General features: G+C 43.7%; 3 pseudogenes; 2 read left to right on the top strand and 1 right to left on the bottom strand.

The window, feature by feature from the left end:
* Nucleotides 1-4,348: 4,348 nt before the first annotated feature.
* On the bottom strand, nt 4,349-6,594 carry LOC132657157 (heterogeneous nuclear ribonucleoprotein A1-like; annotated as a pseudogene).
* A 2,505-nt stretch (nt 6,595-9,099) lies between these two features.
* Nucleotides 9,100-22,763, top strand: LOC121818839 (translationally-controlled tumor protein-like; annotated as a pseudogene).
* Nucleotides 15,703-15,912, top strand: LOC121818838 (large ribosomal subunit protein eL39-like; annotated as a pseudogene).
* Nucleotides 22,764-23,357: the final 594 nt, after the last annotated feature.

The raw sequence follows: 23,357 nt of genomic DNA, 5'->3' as shown, positions 1-23,357 counted from the left end.
GCAGTACTCAAGTGTCAGAGTGTCTCCCCACTGATCCTAGACCCTCCATCTCTCCTTTGGTTCCTGTCTGTCCCCTAACTTTACTTCTCCAGCTGCCTATAAATCTTTGAGCCTCGACCACATCCCTCCAGTAAATTCTCTTTTGCTGAAAACTGGCAGAGGTAGTGTCTGTTGCTTGCAGCCAAAAGGTCTAACTGCTGCTCTGCCAGCTAGACCCAAATTCAAGTTCCAGTCCTATTACTTAAGAGCTGATCGTTGTCCAGACACGGGCTGGATAGATGACCTCTCAAGAGATCCTTTGACCCTGGTGTCACCCAAGAACCGCAGGGAAATGAGAGAAGCTGTGTCAGGGGTTCTGAGTGCCAACTCCCATTCTTCCATGACAGGGGGCAGTTCCCTCCTGTCCATACAGCTAGGCAGCTGGAGTCTGGCTGGATGACTGACCCATGCTAGCTTCATGGGATGCTCCCACCTGGTCTTTGAATTTTGGGGACAGTTGCAAAGACAACTGGGAAAGTCACAGTGGGAGCAGTGCCAGGGGCACTGTCCTCACAAGCAAGTTCCTTGGCTCTATTAGCTGCCCACCCTCCTGTTTTCTGGGCCTGGTTCTCCTGCTTTCTTTTCAATCCTGGGATCCATCCAGTGTCCTTCCAATAAATTTCATTCCAGACTGAGTGTGGTTACATGCACCCAAAAACTCTGGTGTAGTAAGAACCATGCCCGTTTTACAGAAGAGGAAATGAATCTGGATAGGCATTTATTTACTTGACCAAGACTCTAACAGACTAGACTTTGAGCTCTTTCTGTGTCGTCACCCTCCTGAACAGAGTCTGGCAATGAGCAGAAATTTCGTGCATATTTTGGAAAATGGGAAAGAGGAAAAGGAAAGGAAGGAGAAAAACAGAAGGAGGGAGGAAACCAAAACATAAAAGGAAGAACAAGGGAAAGCAGAACTCCCCACCACCACCCCGCAGCCCTGTGAGTTCAGGCCAACTGTCAGCCTTTTTCAGGTTCGTTTCCAAAGACGTCAGGAAGCAGATGAAGTTTCTAGAACTCAGTTCAGTTCAGTTCAGTCGCTCAGTAGTGTCCGACTGTTTGCCACCCCACAAATCGCAGCATGCCAGGCCTCCCTGTCCATCACCATCTCCCAGAGTTCACTCAGACTCACGTCCATCGAGTCAGTGATGCCATCCAGCCATCTCATCCTCTGTCGTCCCCTTCTCCTCCTGCCCTCAATCCCTCCCAGCATCAGTCTTTTCCAATGAGTCAACTCTTCGCATGAGGTGGCCAAAGTACTGGAATTTCAGCTTTAGCATCATTCCTTCCAAAGAAATCCCAGGGCTGAACTCCTTCAGAATGGACTGCTTGGATCTCTTTGCAGTCTGAGGGACTCTCAAGAGTCTTCTCCAACACCACAGTTCAAAAGCATCAATTCTTTGGCGCTCAGCCTTCTTCACAGTCCAACTCTCACATCCAACATGACCACAGGAAAAACCATAGCCTTGACTAGACGGACCTTAGTCGACAAAGTAATGTCTCTGCTTTTGAATATACTATCTAGGTTGGTCATAACTTTTCTTTCAAGGAGTAAGTGTCTTTTGATTTCATGGCTGCAATCATCAACTGCAGTGATTTTGGAGCCCCCAAAAATAAAGTCTGACACTGTTTCTACTGTTTCCCATCTATTTCCAATGAAGTGATGGGACCAGATGCCATGATCTTCGTTTTCTGAATGTTGAGCTTTAAGCCAACTTTTTCACTCTCCTCATTCACTTTCATCAAGAGGCTTTTTAGCTCTTCTTCACTTTCTGCCATAAGGGTGGTGTCATCTGCATATCTGAGGTGATTGATATTTCTCCCTGCAATCTTGATTCCAGCTTGTGCTTCTTCCAGTCCAGCATTTCTCATGATGTACTCTGCATAGAAGTTAAATAAGCAGGGTGACAATATACAGCCTTGACGTACTCCTTTTCCTATTTGGAACCAGTCTGTTGTTCCAGGTCCAGTCCTAACTGTTGCTTGCTGACCTGCATACAGATTTCTCAAGAGGCAGGTTAGGTGGTCTGGTATTCCCATCTCTTTCAGAATTTCCCACAGTTTATTGTGATCCACACAGTCAAAGGCTTTGGCATAGTCAAGAAAGCAGAAATAGATGTTTTTCTGGAACTCTCTTGCTTTTTCCATGATCCAGTGGATGTTGGCAATTTGATCTCTGGTTCCTCTGCCTTTTCTAAAACTAGCTTGAACATCAGGGAGTTCACAGTTCACGTATTGCTGAAGCCTGTCTTGGAGAATTTTGAGCATTACTTTACTAGTGTGTGAGATGAGTGCAATTGTGCGGTAGTTTGAGCATTCTTTGGCATTGCCTTTCTTTGGAATTGGAATTAAAACAGACCTTTTCCAGTCCTGTGGCCACTGCTGAGTTTTCCAAATTTGCTGGCATATTGAGTGCAGCACTTTCACAGCATCATCTTTTAGGATTTGAAATAGCTCAACTGGAATTCCATCACCTCCACTAGCTTTGTTCGTAGTGATGCTTTCTAAGGCCCACTTGACTTCACATTCCAAGATGTCTGGCTCTAGATTAGTGATCACATCATCATGATTATCTGGGTCGTGAAGATCTTTTTTGTACAGTTCTTCCGTGTATTCTTGCCACCTCTTCTTAATATCTTCTGCTTCTGTTAGGTCCAGACCATTTCTGTCCTTTATCGAGCCCATCTTTGCATGAAATGTTCCCTTGGTATCTCTAATTTTCTTGAAGAGATCTCTAGTCTTTCCCATTCTGTTCTTTTCCTCTATTTCTTTGCATTGATCGCTGAAGAAGGCTTTCTTATCTCTTCTTGCTATTCTTTGGAACTCTGCATTCAGATGCTTATATCTTTCCTTTTCTCCTTTGCTTTTCGCCTCTCTTCTTTTCACAGCTATTTGTAAGGCCTCCCCAGATAGCCATGTTGCTTTTTTGCATTTCTTTTCCATGGGGGTGGTCTTGATCCCTGTCTCCTGTACAATGTCACAAACCTCATTCCATAGTTCATCAGGCACTCTATCTATCTGCACACCCCAAAATGGCACAATCCCAACCCTTCCCTCATCTGAAAGGACAGCAGAGTGTAAAGAAGAAAAGACAAGTTTGGAAGTCAGATTTGGAATTTACCCACCTGCTGGGTATATGACCTCGGAACAAACCTTAGGGTCCTGATCCAAGGATGAGCATGTGCATCTGTGATTTTAAGAGATGAGAACTGCACCCAGAGCAAGGGGCTGGGATTTCGTGGTGAACAGACACAGACAGAGACCTTGCTCCCCTGGAGCTTACTGACTCGTAGTGGTTGTGTTGAGGAGAACAAGAATTAATAAAATGAGTAGACGACTAAATGGAAAATTAGAATTGTGTTAGCACTACCTGGGTGAAATACACAGTCTATCAGGGAAATCAATGACAGTTTACAATGGGAGAATTTGATCTCATCCAGGAGATTGAAAAGGGTCCAGGGAAATATGAAAGGTGAATTAGAAGTCTAGCAGACTACACAGAATATGCCATGGTTAAATGATGAGGAAGAATATGGCAAGTTTGAGGGGGGAAAAATAAATAAATGACCAAAAGACTTTTTTTGTAAAAAAACAAACAAACAAAACTTTTTATTTTATATTGGAGTATAGCCAATTAACAATACTGTGATAGTTTCAGGTATGCAGCAAAGGGCCTCAGCCAGACACATATATGTATTCACCCTCTGCTAAACTTCCCTTTCATCCAGGCTGCCACATAACATTAAGCAGAGTTCTATGTGCCATACAGTAGGACCCTGCTGGTTATCCATTTTAAATATAGCCATATGTACATGTCAATCCCAAACTTCCTACGTATCCCTTCCCCCCATCCATCCTCCACCTCCAGCAACCATAAGTTCATTCTCTAAGTCTGTGAGTCTGTTTCTGTTTTGTAAGTAAGTTCATTTGTATCATTTCTTTTTAGATTCCACATATAAGGGTTGTCATACAATATTTCTCCTTCTCTGACTTACTTCACTCAGTATGACAATCTCTAGGTCTATCCATGTTGCTGCAAATGGTATTATTTCATTCTTTTTAACGGCTGAGTGATATTCCATGAAAATATGTGTGTATGTACCACATCTTCCTTCCCTACTCCTCTGATGGCCATTTTGGTTGCTTCCATGTCTTGGCTATTGGAAACAATGCTGCAATGAGCGTTGGGGTGCAAGTATCCTTTTGGACCATATTTTTCTCCAGATATATGCCCAGGAGTGGGATGACAGGGTCAGATGGTGTTGTAGCCATGCGTTCCAGGAAACAAACTCACTCAGAAGGACAATGCAGATAGTGGAGTGCAGTTTATTACACTGGCGGGCCCAAGGCAGAGTTTCCTCTTAGCCAAGGACCCCAACCAGCATTTGTGGAAATCTTTTATACCCCATGTGTACGTGTCCGAACCCACCACCCCAAATTCCTTGAGACTTACATAAACCAGGGAAAATACCATCCCAATAACCCCATCATTCACGTGCTATGTGCTCATGTGCTCAGTCAAACAATTAGCCAATAATCAATAAACCTGAGGTTACACTCAGATAGATACAGAAAAATGTATGGCCTGTCTGGAGGAAGGGGTGATTAGTGTATGTTTTCTCTTAGGCGATGAGTAACCTAGATACGATCTTCAAGGTTCCTCTGTCTGGAGGGGGTCTTATCCTTCTGTTGCTGTTTTCATAGGCACTAAACACAGAGTTCAGAGTCCATTGGAAAGGTGGCTGAGCATGATCAGCATGAACAGGCCTAAGATGGAGTTCAGGCCCTATCAATTCCTTCTTCATTGGTAGCTCTAGTTTTAGTTTTTTTAAGGAAACTTCAGACTGTTCTCCATACTGGCTATACTAATTTACATTCCCACCAACAGTGCAGGAGGGTTCCTTTATCTCCACACCCTGTCAGACATTTATTGTTTGTAGATTTTAAAATGATGTCTATTTTGACTGGTGTGAGGTGATATCTCAGTTTAGTTTTGATTTACATTTCTCTAGTAATTAGCAATGTTGAACTTCTTTTCATGTGTTAGCCATCTGTATGTCTTCTTTGAAGAAATGTCTATTTAGATACTCTGCTCATTTTTTGATGGGGTTGTTTGTTTTGATGCTATTAAGCCTCATGAGCTGTTTGTAAATTTTGGAGACTAATCCCTTGTCAGTCACATTATTTGCAAATATTTTCTCCCAATCTGCGCATTGAGAGACCAATAGACCAATAGACTCCTAAAAAAAAAAAAAAAGACACTTATTCAGCGTCATGATCAGACTATTACATTTAGCAATCGACAGCATGGGTGCCAAAAAAAAAAAAAAAATCTACATTAAAACCCTTTGTTGGAATGCTTTACACTTTCCACAGAACAGAAACTAAAATAACCTGTTATACAATTAGTCACAAGTACAGTCCTCGAGTTTTTTGCCCATACACATGAGTACTGTCTAAAACATGTCTTCTTTGTAGCAGCTAGGCCCTGCCGCCACTGCGCTTGGCTGAATTCACAAATCTATTGTAACCTGTCTCTGCCACTTCTCTGGCTTTGTTTCCTGGCAGTAAATAAAACCTTCTGCCACTGCCATAGTTACTGCTGCTGCTGAAACCACCTTAGCCAACTTGGTTTCATGGTTTGGCAAAGTATCGGCCTCCACCACCATCAGGGCCAGAAATGCCTCCAAAGTTTCTACCTTTCATGGGTCCAAAATTTGAAGACCGATTGTTGTAATTGCCAAAATCACTGTAGCTTCTGCCACCTCCAAAATTGCTTCCATCATTACCAAATCCTTTATAACCATCCCCACTTGCCACCATATCTGCCACCAACAGAGCCACCTCGACCACTGAAGTTTCCTCCGTAACCAAAGTTGTCATTCCCCTGAAACCACCTCCACAACCGCCACCAGCGTTTCCAGAACCGCTTCAACCTCTCTGGCTGGATGAAGCACTAGCCATCTCTTGCTTAGACAGGGCTTGTCTCACTTCACAGTTGTGGCCATTCACAGTGTGGCATTTCTGAATGGCAGTCTTGTCTACGGAGTCATGGTCATCAAAGGTTACAAAAGCAAAGCCTCTCTTTTTGCCACTGCCTCGGTCAGTCATGATTTCAATCACTTCAATTTTCCCAGACTTTTTTCCCATTATTTTCAAAATAATCTCCCAGGTGACGTTCTTTGGTGTCTTCTTTAATGCCACCAGCGAAAATCTTTTTCACAGTTAGGAGGGCACCAGGTCTTTGAGAATCTTCTCTTGAGACTCCCTGCTTTGGTTCCACAACTCTCCGGTCCACCTCGTGTGGCCTCGCATTCATGGCTGCATCCACCTCCTCCACCGTGGCGTATGTGACAAAGCCGAAGCCTCTGGAGCGCTTGGTGTTTGGATCCGTCATTACCACACAATGGGAGTGTTCCCCATTGCTCAAAATGGCTCCTCAGACTCTCTTCAGTTGTTTCAAAGCTCAGTCCTCTGATGAAGAGCTTCTGCAACTGTTCAGGCTCTTTGGGAGACCGTGACTTAGACATGACGGCAGTGGGGCGGGGGAAGACATCAACAATGCTTTCTCGGCGGCATCCATAGGTGCAGAAAACCCAATAGACTCTTAAAGGGAGAGAAACAGATTAGAGAAACAGACAGGGAGCAGACCCTGTAAACCCTGAGATACCATGGGAAGGATTTTGATCTCTCTCCTAAGGGCAATGGAAAGCCAGTGATGTGTTCTGAGTGGGTGAGTTAAATGATCAGATTTGCATTTTGGAAAAATAACCCTGGCAATGTGTGGAAAACAAACTGGAGGTGGATCCTAATGGACCCAGAGACTAGTTTAGGCAGCCAGTGCAGAAGTCCAGACAAGAGCTTAGACAAAAGTGGTAGCTTGGAGTGAAAGGTGAGTAGACAGAGAAATCGATGTTTTTAAGATCAAGAAGGTAAAATTGAAAAAGCTCAATCAAACTTCAAAGGGTTTTGAAATGGGTATTATTCCCATTCAGTGTGGAAGATTTTTTTTGTTTTTGTTTTTGCTTATTGTTTGTTTTTGTTTGGTTTTAATGATTATTGTTACTACAAATAAAATTCAATCAAATAATTTAAAAAATAAAAAAGAGAGGACTTCCCTGGTGGTCCAGTGACTAAAATCTGCACTCCCAATGCAGAGGGCCTGAGTTCAATCCCTGGTCAAGGAACTAGATCCCACATGCCAACTGAGAGTAAAATTTTCGCAACTAAAAGATTCCATGTGCTGCAGTGCAGATCTGACAAGACCTTGCAGTCAAAGAAGTAGATAACATGTATTAAGGGAAAACGAAAAGACTCAGCTAAGGATTGGATTGGGAGGAGGAACTAAGGATGATTGTCTAAGTTTCGGATTCCCATAACTGGAGGGTTGGTGGCTCCAGTTACTGACTTAGAGCTGGATTTGGCAAGGTTTTAGACATCTTGAATTTGGTGGGCCATTGAGACAGCCCAGTGGAGGTGTTAAATGGACATTTAGATATACTGGTCTGGACTCAGAAATATTTGAGCTGGAAATGTGAATATGTAACCATAGTTGGTAATCATGCCCTGGACTCAGTGAGCTTGCCTGGGGAGAGAATATAGAGCAAGGATAGAAGAGGTCTAGAGCTGAAAGCTGAGAAACCCAATATTCAAAGTCAGGTAAAAGAGGATAGATCTACAAAAGACAAAAAAGAGTAGTCAGAGAGGTGGCAGGCAAAGGAGATAATAGATACTTGTTACCTTTACCATCCAGGATCCACTCTTTGATGGGCAGAATAATGTCTACCTCTCACCCTGTTCCTCTGGCCCAAAGATGTCCATGTTCTAATCCCTGGACTCTGTGAATATGTTACCTTACATGGTAAAAGGAACTTTGCAGATATGCTTAAGTCAAGGGTTTTTAAATGGGGAAATTACCCTGGATTATCCAGATGGTTCCAGTGAAATCACAGGGTCCTTACGTAAGAGCGGAAGGAGGGTCAGAGTCAGAGAAAGAAATGTAACAACAGAACCAGAAGCGGGAGTGATATGACCATGAGCCAAGGAAAGTAGGGAGTCTCCAGGAGCTGGAAAAAGGAAGGGAAGGGATTCGCCCCAGAACCTCCTGAAGGAACACAACTCTGCCAACACCTTGATCTCAGCCTCGAAGTCTCAGTTCAGACTTCTGACCTCCAGAGCTATAACAGAATAATTTGTGTCATTTGAAGCCACTGTGTTTGCAGTTTCCTGTTACTGCTGTAACAAGCCATTACATGTTACATGCCCCCTCTTCTTCTGACAACAGTACCCAGTTTTTCTCTGGGGGTAGCAGCCCCACTCTAAGCCTACCTACTCCAGGGAAGCTGTTTCTAAGCTGAGGCTCCGGACGTGGAATAGGAGACCTTGCCTAAGCCAGTCTCCCGTTCTAAGCCTCTCCAAGCCTCCCCAAGCCACATTCATCAATCAAGATTGTGCATATGATCTCAGCCAGCTCCATCAGACCAAATCTCAGACTTCATGCTAGGGCTGCTGGGGGAAGAGCCTCACTTGTCTTTGCTGAATGTGAATGAGGAAGAACATAGCCCTGGGAGTCATTGGGCAGCCGTCTCTCAGCCAGGGGAGAGAGACTGTCTGAGAACACAGTCTATACGGGATGGTAGAGCTGAGAGATAGAAAAAAAGAAAGAAGAGTATCCAGGTCCGTCTTGTCAAAGCCATGGTTTTTCCAGTAGTCATGTATGGAAGACCATAATGAAAGCTGAGCACCGAAGAATCGATGCTTTTGAACTGTGGTATTGGAGGAGACTCTCGAGAGTTCCTTGGACTGCAAGGAGATCAAACCAGTTAATCCTCAAGGAAATCAGTCCTGAATATTCATTGGAAGGACTGATGCTGAAGCTGAAGCTCCAATACTTTGGCCACCCGATGCGAAGAACTGACTCATTGGAAAAGACCCTGGTGCTTGGAAAGATTGAAGGCAGGAGGAGAAAGGGACAACAGAGGACAAGATGGTTGGATGACATCACCAACTCGATGGACGTGAGTTTGAGCAAGCTCTGGGAGTTGGTGATAGACAAGGAAGCCTGGCGTGCTGCAGTCCATGGGCTTGCAAAGAGTCAGACACAGCTGAGTAACTGAACTGAACTGAATTGAACCAGATCCTAACACAGGGCTGTTATTTATCTGGTACTCATTGGAATGGCTGATTATTGTTGAAATACTTCTGTTGGGAAGTAAATGTTTCCCAGAACCCCCTGGGGATAGGAATCATTCTCCTACTTTCTCCTAGTTACCTTTCTGGAACCTCTGAACTTCCCTATGATCCAGTAACTAAAGAGTTAATGCTTGGTTCAGCAGGAGACTTCCAGGACATCTCCTCTGACATCTGTTCAATGACAACACAATGCCAATTGTTAAGTATTTTAAATGTCTCTTCTGTCTCTATACTATTGTTTGAATCCCTCTATTCAACTGGGTCAAAACATGTAATCCTGGACTCTTCTTTTGATGTTGTTGAAGCCAGTAGAAGTCAAAGTTTCTGTCACTTGATAATCAAAAGAGATCCCACACTTTTCTCCTCCCATCCCCCCTCCCCAAGCACATCCTTGCTAACTTCAAAACCTATCAGTTATTGGGACTTACCTGGTGGTCCAGCGGTTAAGAATCTACCTGCTCAGAGTGCTTACTCTGAGCTCCAGGCTCCTAGGAAGCTAGCAACAAAGTCATGTCCCTCCAGTTGCCATCATGATCATCTACCAGGACCACATCAGCCCTCATGAGATGTTCTCCAGCACCTACAAGATCTGGGAGGTCGCAGAGGGCTGTGTCTGGAGGTGAAAGGGAAGATGGTCAACAGGACAAAAGGTAACAGTGATGAATCACTCATTGGTGGAAATGCTTTCTCTGAAGGCTTGGAAGGCTAAGGCACTGAAAGCACAGTAATCGCTCATGTCACTATTGTCATGAACCATCACTTGCAGGAAACCACCTTTATGAAAGAAGCCTACAAGAAGTACATCAAAGATGACACGAAGTCAATCAAAGGGAAACTTGAAGAACAGAGACCAGAAAGAGTAAAACCTTTTATATGGCAGAAGCTGCAGAACAGATCAAGTACATCCTTGCTGACTTCAAAACCTGTCAGCTCTTGGGACTTGCCTGGTGGTCCAGTGGTTAAGAAACCACGTGCCAGTGCAAGGGTCCCGGGTTCAATCCCTGCTCCGGGAGATCCCACATGCCACAACTACTCAGTAGGAGCTCAAGACCCTACAAACTGCAACTACTAAAGCCAGAGCATTTACAGCCCGTGCTCAGCAACAAGAGAAGCCACTGCAATGAAGACCCAGAACACCACATAAGTAAATAATACATTTTTTAAAATTGTCCATTTTTTATCAGTGAAAACATGAATCCAGATGGCATGGTTTCTCTGTTGAACTACCATGAGGATGGTGTGACCCCCGCCCCCCATATATGATTTTAAGGATGGCTTACAAGTGGGAAAATGTTAACAAACTTGGCAGTGACTTTGGAGCCATCACCTGTTGTCACAACTGACCAGCTGCTGTTTTTCATCCGCAAAAACACTGGGACTGATGTCAGCTTGAGCTCTTCATTTATTTTGATGCTGATTTGTTTGAAGTGGAGGCATTGTTTTTGAGGGGAAGAAAATACATCATGTAGTTTGTCTAAAATAAAATGCATATAAACTCAAAAGGGAGAGAGAGAGACCCCGCAAACAGCAGGGAAATGTGAGGTCGCAGAAGCCAGGGGCTGAGAGTTTTAAGAAGAAAGGAATGCTTAACAGAGTCAAACGCTGAGAAGTCAAGTGGGAACACTGACACCACGTAAAGATGTAAACCATCTGAGCCAGAGGCAAGTGGTCCTTGTGAGATGGGCCCTCTCCCCTCGTGTCTCCCACAGCTCCATTCAACAGTATTCATACAGGTTAGATTTAGCTGTGTGTAACAGAAAATCCCAAATAACAGAAGCTTAAACAAGAGACAATTGTGTTTCTCTGTCAAATAAAAGTGGTCCAGAGGTAGGCAGAAAAGGGCAGGAATGGTACACCAACAGTATCACGGACCCAGGCTCTTCGTATCATTCTGTTCTACCATCATGGCTAAGAGCTTCCATTTTCAAGGTCACTTCAAGGCCAAATACAGCTGTTGGAGCATCAGATTCCAGGCGAGAAGAGAAAGGAGGGAAAAGCAAAAGAGGCTCATTTGACTGAGTCAACCCCTTGAAGTAACGTCTCCAGAAGTCCTTTCAACTCTTCCACTTACACCTCATTGGCTAAAACCTAGTCAGAAGGCTGGTTCTAAAGAGTTCTAATAAAGAATCAAATTTCAAAAAAAGAAAGGAGGCTGGCTCCCTGTAGCAGTAAGGAAATGTAGTCTTTTTTTTACTATTTTTTTTTCAAGATTTATTTATTCATTTTTGACTGTGCCAGGTCTTCACTGCTGCTCTCTGGCTTTTTTCTCTAGTTGTGGTAAGTGGGGGCTACTCTCTATAGTTTCTTTACCCGGGCTCCTCTTTGCAGTGGCTTCCGAGCATGGGCTCTAGGCATGAGAGCTTCAGTGAAAGTGAAAGTCGCTCAGTTGTGCCTGACTCCTTGTGACCCCATGGACTATACAGTGCATGGAATTCTCTAGGCCAGAACACTGGAGTGGGTAGCCTTTCCCTTCTCCAGGGGATCTTCTCGACCCAGGGATCAAACAGGGTCTCCTGCACTGCAGGCGGATCCTTTAGCAACTGAGCCGCAGGGAAGGCCGAGAACTTCGGTAGTTGCAGCGTATGGTCTCAGTAGTTGTGCCAGATGAGCCTAGCTGCCAGGTAGCACGCGGGCATCCTCCCAGATCAGGGATCGTATCTGTGTCTCCTGCACTGGCAGGACCACTGGACTACCAGGGAAGCCCTGGAAATGTAGTCTCTGAGCTGGATGCATCATTACTTCAAATAAAATAGGGGTTCTTCTGTTTTGGACTAGGGAGAGAATAGATGTTAGGTAACTGGCAACATCAGTGCTCACATATAATTATTCATATAATTGTTCTTGACAGATTGCCCAATGGTATTGCCTCCATTGTAACCCCCTTGCCATCTAACACATCTATGCAATAGTTGTCATCACCTCCATTTTTACAGTTGGAGAAACTGAAGTTCAGACTTGGGCAATCAGTTACCTAACGCCAAACCGCTAGTGATGACGGAATTGGGAGACAAATCCAGATCTAACTCCAAGGCCAGAGTTCTTCCCCATGCCCCACCTTGCCTTTCTCAACAATTTTTGGCTGCTACTGTAGTTAAAATTCAGTTGTTGTAAAACATCCATGATATTGCAGGCCATGGGATCAAGTATAAGCAATGAAACAGTGGGATGTTAGGACTGACATTATTCACTGTGTGCATGCATGCTGAGTTGTGTCTAACTTCAGCCATGTCTGATTCTTTGCAACCCTATGGACTGTAGCTTGTCAGGCTCCTCTGTCTGTGGAATTCTCTAGGCAAGAATACTGGAGTGGGTCGCCATGCCCTCCTCCAGGGGATCTTCCTGACCCAGGGACTGAACCTGGGTCTTCTGCACTGCAGGCAGATTCTGGTGAGCCGCTGGGAAAGCCCTGACATATACATACTGCTGTGTGTAGAACAGATAGCTAGTGGGAACCTGTAGTATAACACTGGGAGCTCAGATTGGTGTTCTGTGATGACCTAGAGAGGTGGGATGAGAGTGGGCGGGAGAAAGGTTCAAGAGGAAAGGAATATATGTGTACATATATTTCACTTTATAGTACAGCAGAAACACGCAAGGGCAGAAAGAGAAGAGGACGTCAGAGGATGAGATGGTTGGATGGCACCACCAATGCAATGGACGTGAACTTGGGCAAACTTCGGGAGATGATGAGGGATGTGGAGGCTCGGTGTGCTGCACTCCATAGGGTCGCAAAGAGTTGGACATGACTGGGCAACTGAACAACAAAAACAGATTAGCAACAAGGACCTACTGTATAGCACAAGGAAGTATATTGATTATCTTATAATAACTATAATGGAAAAGAATATATATATATATGAACCACTTTGCTGTATACCTGAAACTAATACAACATTGTCAATCAACTATACTTCAATTTTTAAAAAATGTAGTTAAAAAAAGAAACAATGGGGACTTCTCTAGTGGTGCAGTGGGTAAGAGTCAACCTGCCAGTGCAGGAGACATGTGTTCAAACCCTGGTCCGGGAAGATTCCACAGGCTGCAGAGCAGCTAAGTCCATGTGCCAGAACTACTGAAACCTGCGCGCTCTAGGGCCCGAAAGCCACAGCTGATGAGCCCCTGTGGCGCAACTACTGAAGCCCACGCACCATCGCGCCTGCGTTCTGCCACAGGAGAAGCCACGGTGATCGTAACTAGAGAGTAGCCCCCATGGCAACGAAGACCCAGCACAGCCAAAAGTAAAGGTGCAATGAACTACGCAAAGCAGTTATCATCTCCTGCTTTACCAGTCTCCCCCTCCCTCTCCTTAGTGCCCCCTGGGTACATGATAAGTGTGTACCCCACGGGCACTGTAAGTTACTGCCCTCTCTGGACAACCCTCAGTCTGGGGGGCAGCATTGGTGCCAACAGAGGAGGTGAGGTAGGGTACCAGCTGTTAATCTGAGGAGAGACAGGCCTCTTGTCATCCAGGAGCAAGCAATGATGCATCCTAAGTGTCAAATTGTTCTCTTCCTAGGAACCAGAAAAGACGTTTACTATAGCCATTTTCAAATAAGGAGACTGAGGCTGGGGAGGCTCAGTGATTTGCCTAAGTGACTACACAGCCAGTGACAGAGCTGAGATTCAAAAAATTTGTAGCATTTAATGATTTCTGTGGTGTAAACACCCAGTCAAGCTAGCAATGTGATGTCTCTGAACATAGAGCTGGGAAGAGATGCTCCCGGTGGACTCTCACAAGCCGGATGACCTGGCTTTAGCTCTGAAAAGCAAGCATAACCCGCCACTGCGTTTTTAACACGTCTGCCATTTTGCTACAGTGTGAGGGCAGAGACTTCTTTTGTTGCTCCCACCTCGCATGGCAGAGGGCTACCGAAAGGCAGTCACTGAAAGTTGGGAATGAAAGGACACTCGTTCTCTTTTCACGAGGCCACGTTGCCTCAGATAGTCACATGTTGCAAGAATATCACGTGTATAGAATCTCAGTGACTCAGCCCTTTCACACAGAGTAACACAAGCAGAGTTTGATGAATCCACGGCAGACAACCCCGCCTTGAACATGATGAACCCACCGTGAGAAAAGCTCCTTTGGAAGTCTGAATTTCTCTCATTTCACCCCACTTCTTCCTACCCAATCCTCCCATTTTCCCAAGTGGTATGTGTGTGTATGTGTTCACATAAAATGTGCTCTCATAGCCATTTTTAAGGGTATAGTTTAGCGGCATTGAGTGTATTTCCACTGTTGTTCAATGATCATCACCATCCATCTCTAAAACTCTTTTATCTTCCCAACTGAACCTCCATAGTCATCAAATGATCACTCCCCATTACCTCTCCCCCAACCCTGATAACCACCGTTCTGCTTTCTGTTTCTACAAATGTATTGCCCTAGGCACCTTATACAAGTGGAATCAAACAATATTCATATTTTTGTGACTGGCTTATTTCGCTTATCATGATGTCCTCGAGGTTCATTCATACTGTAGCATGTAGCATACTTTTTAAGGCTGAATAATATCCCCTGATTTTGTATACACCTGCATTTTGTTTATCCATTCATCTCTCGATGGACACTTCGGTTGCTTCCATGGTTGGTTATTCTGAATACTGCTGCTATGAACCTTGGCATTAAAGTTCCTGCTTTCAGTTCCTTTGGGTATATAACCAGAAGTGGAATTACGAGGTCATAGGGTAATTCTGTGTTTAAGTTTTTGAGGAACTTCATGCTGTTTTCCATAGCAACTGTGTTATTTTACATTCCAACCAGCAATGCACAAGGATTCCGTTTTTCCACAGCCTTGCCCACTCTTGTTATCTTCTGTTTTCATGTCATCTTGGTTTTGATATGCATTTCCCCGATGATTAGCGATGCTGAGCATTTCTTTCATATGCTTGTTGGCCTTCTATATATCTCCTTTGGAGGAATGTCTATTCAAGTCTTTTACCCATCTCCTAAATGACTTGTTAGTTTTTTATTGTTGAGCTGTAGAAGCTCTTTATATATACTGCATATCACTCCCTCATCAGATATGTGATTTGCAAATATTTTCTCCCATTCAATGGGTTGCCTTTTATTTTTTTAAGACAGGCCCTGTGAAAAGAGTCACTTTCATTTTTTAGAAAATATTTATTTATTTGGCTGCACCAGGCCTTAGTTGCAGCACTCAGGATCTTTGATCTTCCTTGCGGCACATGGGTTCTTTTATTCATAGTTAGAGCATGCAGGATCTGTTAGTTGTGGCATTTGAACTCTTAATTGCATGTGGAAACAGGGATCAAACCAGGGCCCCCTGTGTTAGGAGCACAGAGTCTCAGCCACTGGACCACCAGGCAATTCTCATGGGTTGCCTTTTAACTCTGATGATAGTGCCCTTTAATGTCCCATCCTTTCTTTTAAGGAACTGATTCATCATTTCCTTCCAAAGGCCAAAACCCCTGACTCATGTATGTGGCAGTTCTTCTTAAAAACCTCTCTGAGCTCCTCTTTTCTCTTCTCTGCCATCCTACAAACCATTGAATTTGCTCTTCACCACATCTTCTCACAAGACTTTCAGGATCAAGCGTCTCCTGGCCAGAAAACAAAAGCAGAATCATCCCATTCCTCAATGGATTTGAATGAAAACTGGTAATAATACCAGGTAAAACTCCAAGAGAAGACACAGGAGAAGAACCAAGCTGGGTCTATAAGAAGCCTCACATATGAAGTGGTACACGTTTATGCTGTGTTAAGGTCACTTGCATGTTAACTAACCAAATCACTGTATCGAGCATATCACAACTGTCTGAACAGCTTATGGGAGAGATGGAATGCTTGGCTCCTAATGGCCCATGTTTCCTCACTAGCCGTCTATGTGGTTCCATGGCAAATATTTGAAAACTTTTGTTGGACCAAAAAAAAAACAAAAAAGAAAAACCCGTCTCTGAATATATTTTAGAATGACCCAGGAATTTATATAAAAAGAAAGTCAGACTAATCACACTCTGTTCTTCTTGTTAAAAAACAAAATTTAACTAAGTAGATTTTAAAGATCTTATTAGCTTTATTCAATAATTCATGAATCAGGCAACATCCCATCTAACAGGCAAAAAGGAGCAGTATAAAATGAAAGATTTTTGGGTAAAAGGGAGTGAGGACAAGGAAGTTTTACTAACAAAAAAACTGACTGGTAGTGGCAAGTTCATCTTCCTTTAGGAGCCAGGGAAGGCAGGGGTATATGAGGCTGATGACCTCGCTAATTAGGTGATTTCAGATGGACTGGTTTAAGATTCCATTACTGGGAGACGCTAAACCTGCAATCAAGTTAGGTATTAGGTCTTGGTTTCGTAACTTGGGGTTTAGCATAAGTGACTCCATTTTGGCCCTTGTTTTTAATACTCTCTTTCACAGTTTCACAGTTCTAAGGAAAATTCATATGAATATGCAATTTGAACTTCATGAAAAGGAGCCAGGGAGAAGGGGTTGTGGCCTGGAGTGGAAAAAGAGGCTGTGGAGAACGACGCACTCTATCAGAGCAGGACATGGCCTTTAGTAAGTATTTATTTTGTGCCAGGCACTGTTCTAAGCAGCTTTAAATCCTCAAAATCACACTATTACATTCACAGTAAAATTATTCCGATCTTACAGATGAAGAAACAGAGGCAGAAATTGAACCCTGGCCATGTGGACCCCACAAGGAATTCCCTTGTGGCTCAGCTGGTAAAGAATCCACCTGCAATGCAGGAGACCTGGGCTCGATTCCTGGGTTGGGAAGATCCCCTGGAGAAGGAAAAGGCTGCCCACTCTAGTATTCTGGCCTGGAGAATTCCATGGACTGTATAGTCCATGGGATCACAAAGAGTCAGACATGACTGAGCGAGTTTCACTTCACTTCATATGGACACCAAGGCCACTTTACTGATCATTATATGACACTGTGTATTCTTTAGACTTGGAATTATCTGCATTCAAACTCAAATGAATGGGCTTCTCTGGTGGCTCAGACAGTAAAGAGTCTGCCCGCAATGCAAACTTCCCTAGGTTGGGAAGATCCCCTGGAGAAGGGAATGGCTACCCACTTCAGTATTCTTACTTGGAGAATTACATGGACAGAAGAGCCTGGCAGGCTACAGTCCATGTGGTCACAAAGAATCGGACATGACTGAGCAAGTAACAAACTCAAATGACTAAAGAGAACATGATTACAAGCCCATTAGTAGAAAGAAAATGAAAGTTGCTCAATCACGTCCAACTCTTTGTAATACCATGGGCTATACAGTCCATGGAATTCTCCAGGCCAGAATACTGGAGTGAGTAGCCTTTCCCTTCTCCAACGGATCTTCCCAACCCAGGGATCAAACCCATGTCTCCCGCATTGCCAGCAGATTCCTTACCAGCTGAGTCACAAGGGAAGCCCGAGAATACTGCCCATTAGTAATCTGAGAGAAATTCAAACTAAATTCAGCTAGAGAAGACTCCGTGCAGCAACAGAGACCCAGTGCAGCCAAGCAAGCAAGTTTTTTAAAAAAAAACAATGCTGCTTGGGAAAAAACAAAAAGTGAGAACCAGAATGAAGCCCATAGCCCAATTTATATAAATCATGCCTTTTATGTAAATTTTAAAACATTCTGCATGGAAAATAATACTACATTTTCAAAGGGAACATAAAAGTCAAAGATATGTGTTGCCCACACTAGAACTATTGTGGGGGTTGGGCCTGGAGAATGGCGATGAAGGAAAATGACAGGCATTCAGATGGAAAAGTGGACCAGAGCAGCATCTTGCAAAAATGGAGGTGAGAAAAGGGTCTGTGCATCTCAGTTCTACCAAGGTATTGTTATATGACCTTGGATGAGTTATTTCATGCCTTGATACTTGTTTTTCTTATCAGGAAAATAGGAAGATATGAGCCTTCACACCATATATCATGAAGGATGTCGACAGAGGAAGTCAGCGCAGCAGAATGGAAAGTGCATGGCCTTTGGACATGACCCAGCTGATCACTGAGTGGCTTTGGGGAAGCTCTTGACTCTCAGATTCTATTTTAAATGAACTGGTCAACACAGGCTTCACTGAGAAGGGGACATTTGAGCAAAGGCTTGTAGGAGGCAATGGAGTGAGCTATACAGAAATCTGGGGGGAAAGTAATTCATGCAGAGGAGAGTCAATTCCATCCATAGGTAAGGACGTAACATTCCCTTCACAGTGCCGGCCACATGGTCTGTGCTCAGCAGCTGTTGACTGTTCACGTACCCCTTTCCCTCCTCCTGCAGAAACATCAGGATCCAGGTCACCTTCTAGCTCCAGTGACAATGGCACTCTGGCCTCAGAAGCTCTTTGGAACCCTGCATTCACTGCAGGAGTGCCCTCCCTAGCGGACCACAGGAGCCTCAGCCCAGGAAAGTCATCCCTACGGGGGCTTTCATAGGGAGCACAGAAGCCCCAAGGGAGAGAGGCAGGGACCTCACCAGCTACTCTTCCCCTCATGAGATGCCTACTCCAGCACTCATCAAAGCTAGGACAGTGCCTAGAGGGGCTTGGGCCAGGGTGCAGTCACATGGGAGAGGAGAAAAAGGAAGAAACCCATATTTATTCAGGCAGATCTGGGTTTGAACATTACTCTGCCACTGAGTAGCTCAGGTACGCTTACACATCCCTGAAGCCCTCTGAGCTTCAATTTCCCCATCTAGAAAATGGACATGAAAATAAATCTATACAGTGGTTGTGAAGAATCAGTGAGATAAGATCTGTGAAAGCAGCAAGCAAGTATCTGGGGCTCACAAAAAGTAGGCCCCTTCCTTTTGTGACAAGTAGTTGCGAAGCATCCACTGTCTTGTTTAGTCAGCTTGGATCCTTATTTGTTGTGTTCATTTCTATGGGGATTGAATTGAATCACCTACCTTTCAAGGAGGGTGTGAAGCCATAGTGAGATATTAGATTAAAAACTGCTTAGCATAACTACTGGACCAAAATAGGTATTCCATAAGTGTTTGTTGGTTACCTGGATGGATGGGTGAATGGAGACATGTATAAGTAGATGGATGGATGGACAAATGGACAGATGACTGGGTAGGTGGGAGAACAGCTTACTGGTAATTATGTCAGGGGTCTTAGGAAGCATCACTATGAACAAAGCTAGTGAAGGTGATGGAATGCCAGTTGAGCTATTTCAAATCCTAAAAGATGATGCTGTGAAAGTGCCACACTCAATATGCCAGCAAATTTGGAAAACTCAGCAATGGCCACAGGACTGGAAAAGGTCAGTTTTCATTCCAGTCTCAAAGAAGGGCAATGCCAAAGAATGTTCAAACTACTGGAAAATTGCACTCATCTCACCTACTAGTAATGCTCAAAATTCTCCAAGCCAGGCTTCAACAGTTTGTGAACCATGAACTTTCAGATGTTCAAGCTCATTTTAAAAAAGGCAGAGGAACCAGAGATCAAATTGGCAACATCTGTTGGATAATAGAAAAAGCAAGAGAATGCCAGGAAAACATCTACTTCTGCTTCATTAACTACACTAAAGTCTTTGACTGTGTGGATCACAACAAACTCTGGAAAATTCTTCAAGAGATGGGAACAGCAGACCACCTTACTTGCCTCCTGAGAAATCTATATGCAGGTCAAGCAGCAAGTTAAACCATGCATGAAACAATAGACTAGTGCCAAATCAGGAAAGAAGTTATGTCAAGGTTATATATTGTCACCCTACTTATTTAACTTATATGCAGGGCACACTATGCAAAATGCTGGGCTGGATGAAGCACAAGCTGGAATCAAGATTGCTGGGAGAAATATCAATAACCTCAGATATGCAGATGACACCACCCTTATGCCAGAAAGTGAAGAAGAACTAAAGAGCCTCTTGATGAAAGTGAAAGAGGAGAGTGAAAAAATTGGCCTAAACTCAACATTCAGAAAACTAAGATCATGGCATCTGGTCCCATCACTTCATGGCAGATAGATGGGGAAACAGTGACAGGCTTTATTTTCTTGGCCTCCAAAATCACTGTAGATGGTGACTGTAGCCATGAAATTAAAAGACACCTGCTCCTTGGAAGTAAAGCTATGACCAGCCTCAGTTCAGTTCAGTTGCTCAGTCATGTCTGACTCTTTGTGACCCCATGAATCACAGCACGCCAGGCCAGCCTGTCCATCACCAACTCCCGGAGTTCACTCAAATTCATGTCCATCAAGTCAGTGATACCATCCAGTCATCTCATCCTCTGTTGTCCCCTTCTCCTCCTGCCCCCAATCCCTCCCAGCATCAGAGTCTTTTCCAATGAGTCAACTTTTCGCATAAGGTGGCCAAAGTATTGGAGTTTCAGCTTTAGTATCGGTCTTTGCAATGAACACCCAGGACTAAACTCCTTTAGGATGGACTGATTGGATCTCCTTGCAGTCCAAGGGATTCTCAAGAGTCTTCTCCAACACCACAGTTCAAAAGCATCAATTCTTCGGCACTCAGCTTTCTTCACAGTCCAACTCTCACATCCATATATGACCACTGGAAAACCATAGCCTGGACTAGATGGACCTTTGTTGGCAATGTAACGTCTCTGCTTTCTTTCCAAGGAGTAAGCGTCTTTTAATTTCATGGCTGCAATCACCATCTGCAGTAATTTGGGAGCCCCCAAAAATAAAATCTGACACTGTTTCCACTGTTTCACCATCTATGTCCCATGAAGCGATGGGACCAAAAGCCATGATCTTCGTTTTCTGAATGTTGAGCTTTAAGCCAACTTTTTTGCTCTCCTCTTTCACTTTCATCAAGAGGCTTTTGAGTTCCTCTTCACTTTCTGCCATAAAGGTGGTGTCACCTGCATATCTGAGGTTATTGATATTTCTCCCGGCAATCTTGATTCCAGCTTGTGCTTCTTCCAGCCCAGTGTTTCTCATGATGTACTCTGCATATAAGTTAAATAAGCAGAGTGACAACATATAGCCTTGGCATACTCTTTTTCCTATTTGTTGTTCCATGTCCAGTTCTAGCTGTTGCTTCCTGACCTGCATACAGATTTCTCAAGAGGCAGGTCAGGTGGTCTGGTATTCCCATCTCTTTCAGAATTTTCCAGTTTATTGTGATCCACACAGTCAAAGGCTTTGGCATAGTCAAGAAAGCAGAAATAGATGTTTTTCTGGAACTCTCTTGCTTTTTCCATGATCCAGCAGATGTTGGCAATTTGATCTCTGGTTCCTCTGCCTTTTCTAAAACCAATTTGAACATCTGGAAGTTCACAGTTCACGTATTGCTGAAGCCTGGCTTGGAGAATTTTGAGCATTACTTTACTAGCATGTGAGATGTGTGCAATTGTGCAGTAGTTTGAGCATTCTTTGGCATTGCCTTTGACCAACCTAGACAGCATATTAAAAACCAATACAGTATTGTAAAGTAAAATAAAGTAAAAATAAAATTTTTAAAAAATAAATAAATAAAATAAAATACATCAAAAAAAAAAAAAAAAAAAGCAGAGACATTACTTTGCCAACAAAGGTCCATCTAGTCAAAGCTGTGGTTTTTCCAGTAGTCATGTATGGATGCGAGAGTTGGACTCTAAAGAAAGCTGAGCACCAAAGAATTGATGCTTTTGAACTGTGGTGTTGGAGAAGACTCTTGAGAGTCCCTTGGACAGCAAGGAGATCCAACCAGTCCATCCTAAAGAAGATCAGTCCGGAATATTCATTGGAAGGACTGATACTGAAGCTGCAACTCCAATACTTTAGCCACCTGATATGAAGGACTGACTCATCTGAAAAGACCCCGATGCTGGGAAAGAATGAAGGCAGGAGGAGAAGGGGACAACAGAGGATGAGATGACTGGATGGTATCACTGACTCAGTGGACATGAGTTTGAGTAAGCTTTGGAAGTTGGTGATGGACAGGGAAGCCTGGTATGCTGAAGTTCATGAGGTGGCAAAGAGTCGGATATGACTGAGCGACTGAACTGAACTGAAATATATATGTCAGGGGAATCATGATTTGTATTACAGAAATACCAAGTTTTCAAAAAACAAGTGTTTTACAAGAGGGTTTTATTATATCTGCTTGTGGCCTCAGGTCCTAAGTGTAGATATAACGGAGATGAGCAAAAATAGGCACAGCTGTGCCCAGTTGTAGTCAGCTGTGGCCTGCCCTTACTCCTCTGGTGGCTATGACTCATCTGGATGCTGTAAGGGGCCAGGTCTTCCCTAAGCCAGTGTTCTCTGGGATCACTGGTAACCCCCTGGGGTCAAGACTGAGAACAGGGGGAAATGCAGGGTGAGGACTTCCTGATGTGCAACACGGCTTGAAAATCCTGATTGGTGATATTTCATAGAAAGAATTAGAACTCAGCTTTTTCCATAACCCTGTTAACATTGCAAGAAATGCATTCCACACTATGTAATTTCTACAGTCATGTAGCTCCTCTGAGCCCCATGTTCCTCTCTGTAAGATGAAGGAATTGGACCCTTCCATCTCCAAAAATTCTGATTCTCTGAAAATTCTTGACATCTTTTTAAAAATATAGATATATTAATAGAACTTTGGGAAAATATACATTAAATTCCTTTCTTAGGTGTCCCTACGGAGTCTTCTTAAACCCTCTCACAATAAGTGCATGTATGTTTCAGCGTGTGTTCATGTTATACCCTGGGGAAGCAGGAGGCTTTTTAGAGAGAGCTCATTCTAGACCTCGAGTGAGAAATGTGGATACACTGATGATTAAGATTCAATTCCTTCAACTATACTTCAATCTTTTTTTTTTTTTTTTAAAAAGGAGATTCAGTTACTTCCCCCAGGGTAGGAAAGAATACATTGAAATGCATAAACTTCAATAGTTATTAATGTATAAAGAAAAATTGCACCCTCTTAGACCTAAAGTGCTGCTAGGTCAATTAACTCATCTGGAGGAATTCAGGAAGGCTACCTGGAGGAGGTGTTCTGGGCTAGATCAAAAAGAGAGAAAGCATCTGAGAAGGTCACAACCAGGTAGAGGTCATGGGGGGTCTGTGGGGGAAAGTGGTTGTGTTCAGAGTAAGAGATAATGATCAACAGGGTCATAGCATGAGCTACAACCTGAAATACTCCACCGCTCGCCTGAGCCTTGGTAGGAGACAGGTCCTGGCTTCTGTGCTGGGGCAACTTTCTGTGAGAAGCAAGGGGCCAATCACAAGC

The sequence above is a fragment of the Ovis aries genome, chromosome 2 (assembly GCF_016772045.2).
Source record: "Ovis aries strain OAR_USU_Benz2616 breed Rambouillet chromosome 2, ARS-UI_Ramb_v3.0, whole genome shotgun sequence".
NCBI lineage: Eukaryota > Metazoa > Chordata > Mammalia > Artiodactyla > Bovidae > Ovis > Ovis aries.
Note: the sequence above shows the minus strand (reverse complement) of the source record. Positions and strands in the feature narration are given on the sequence as shown.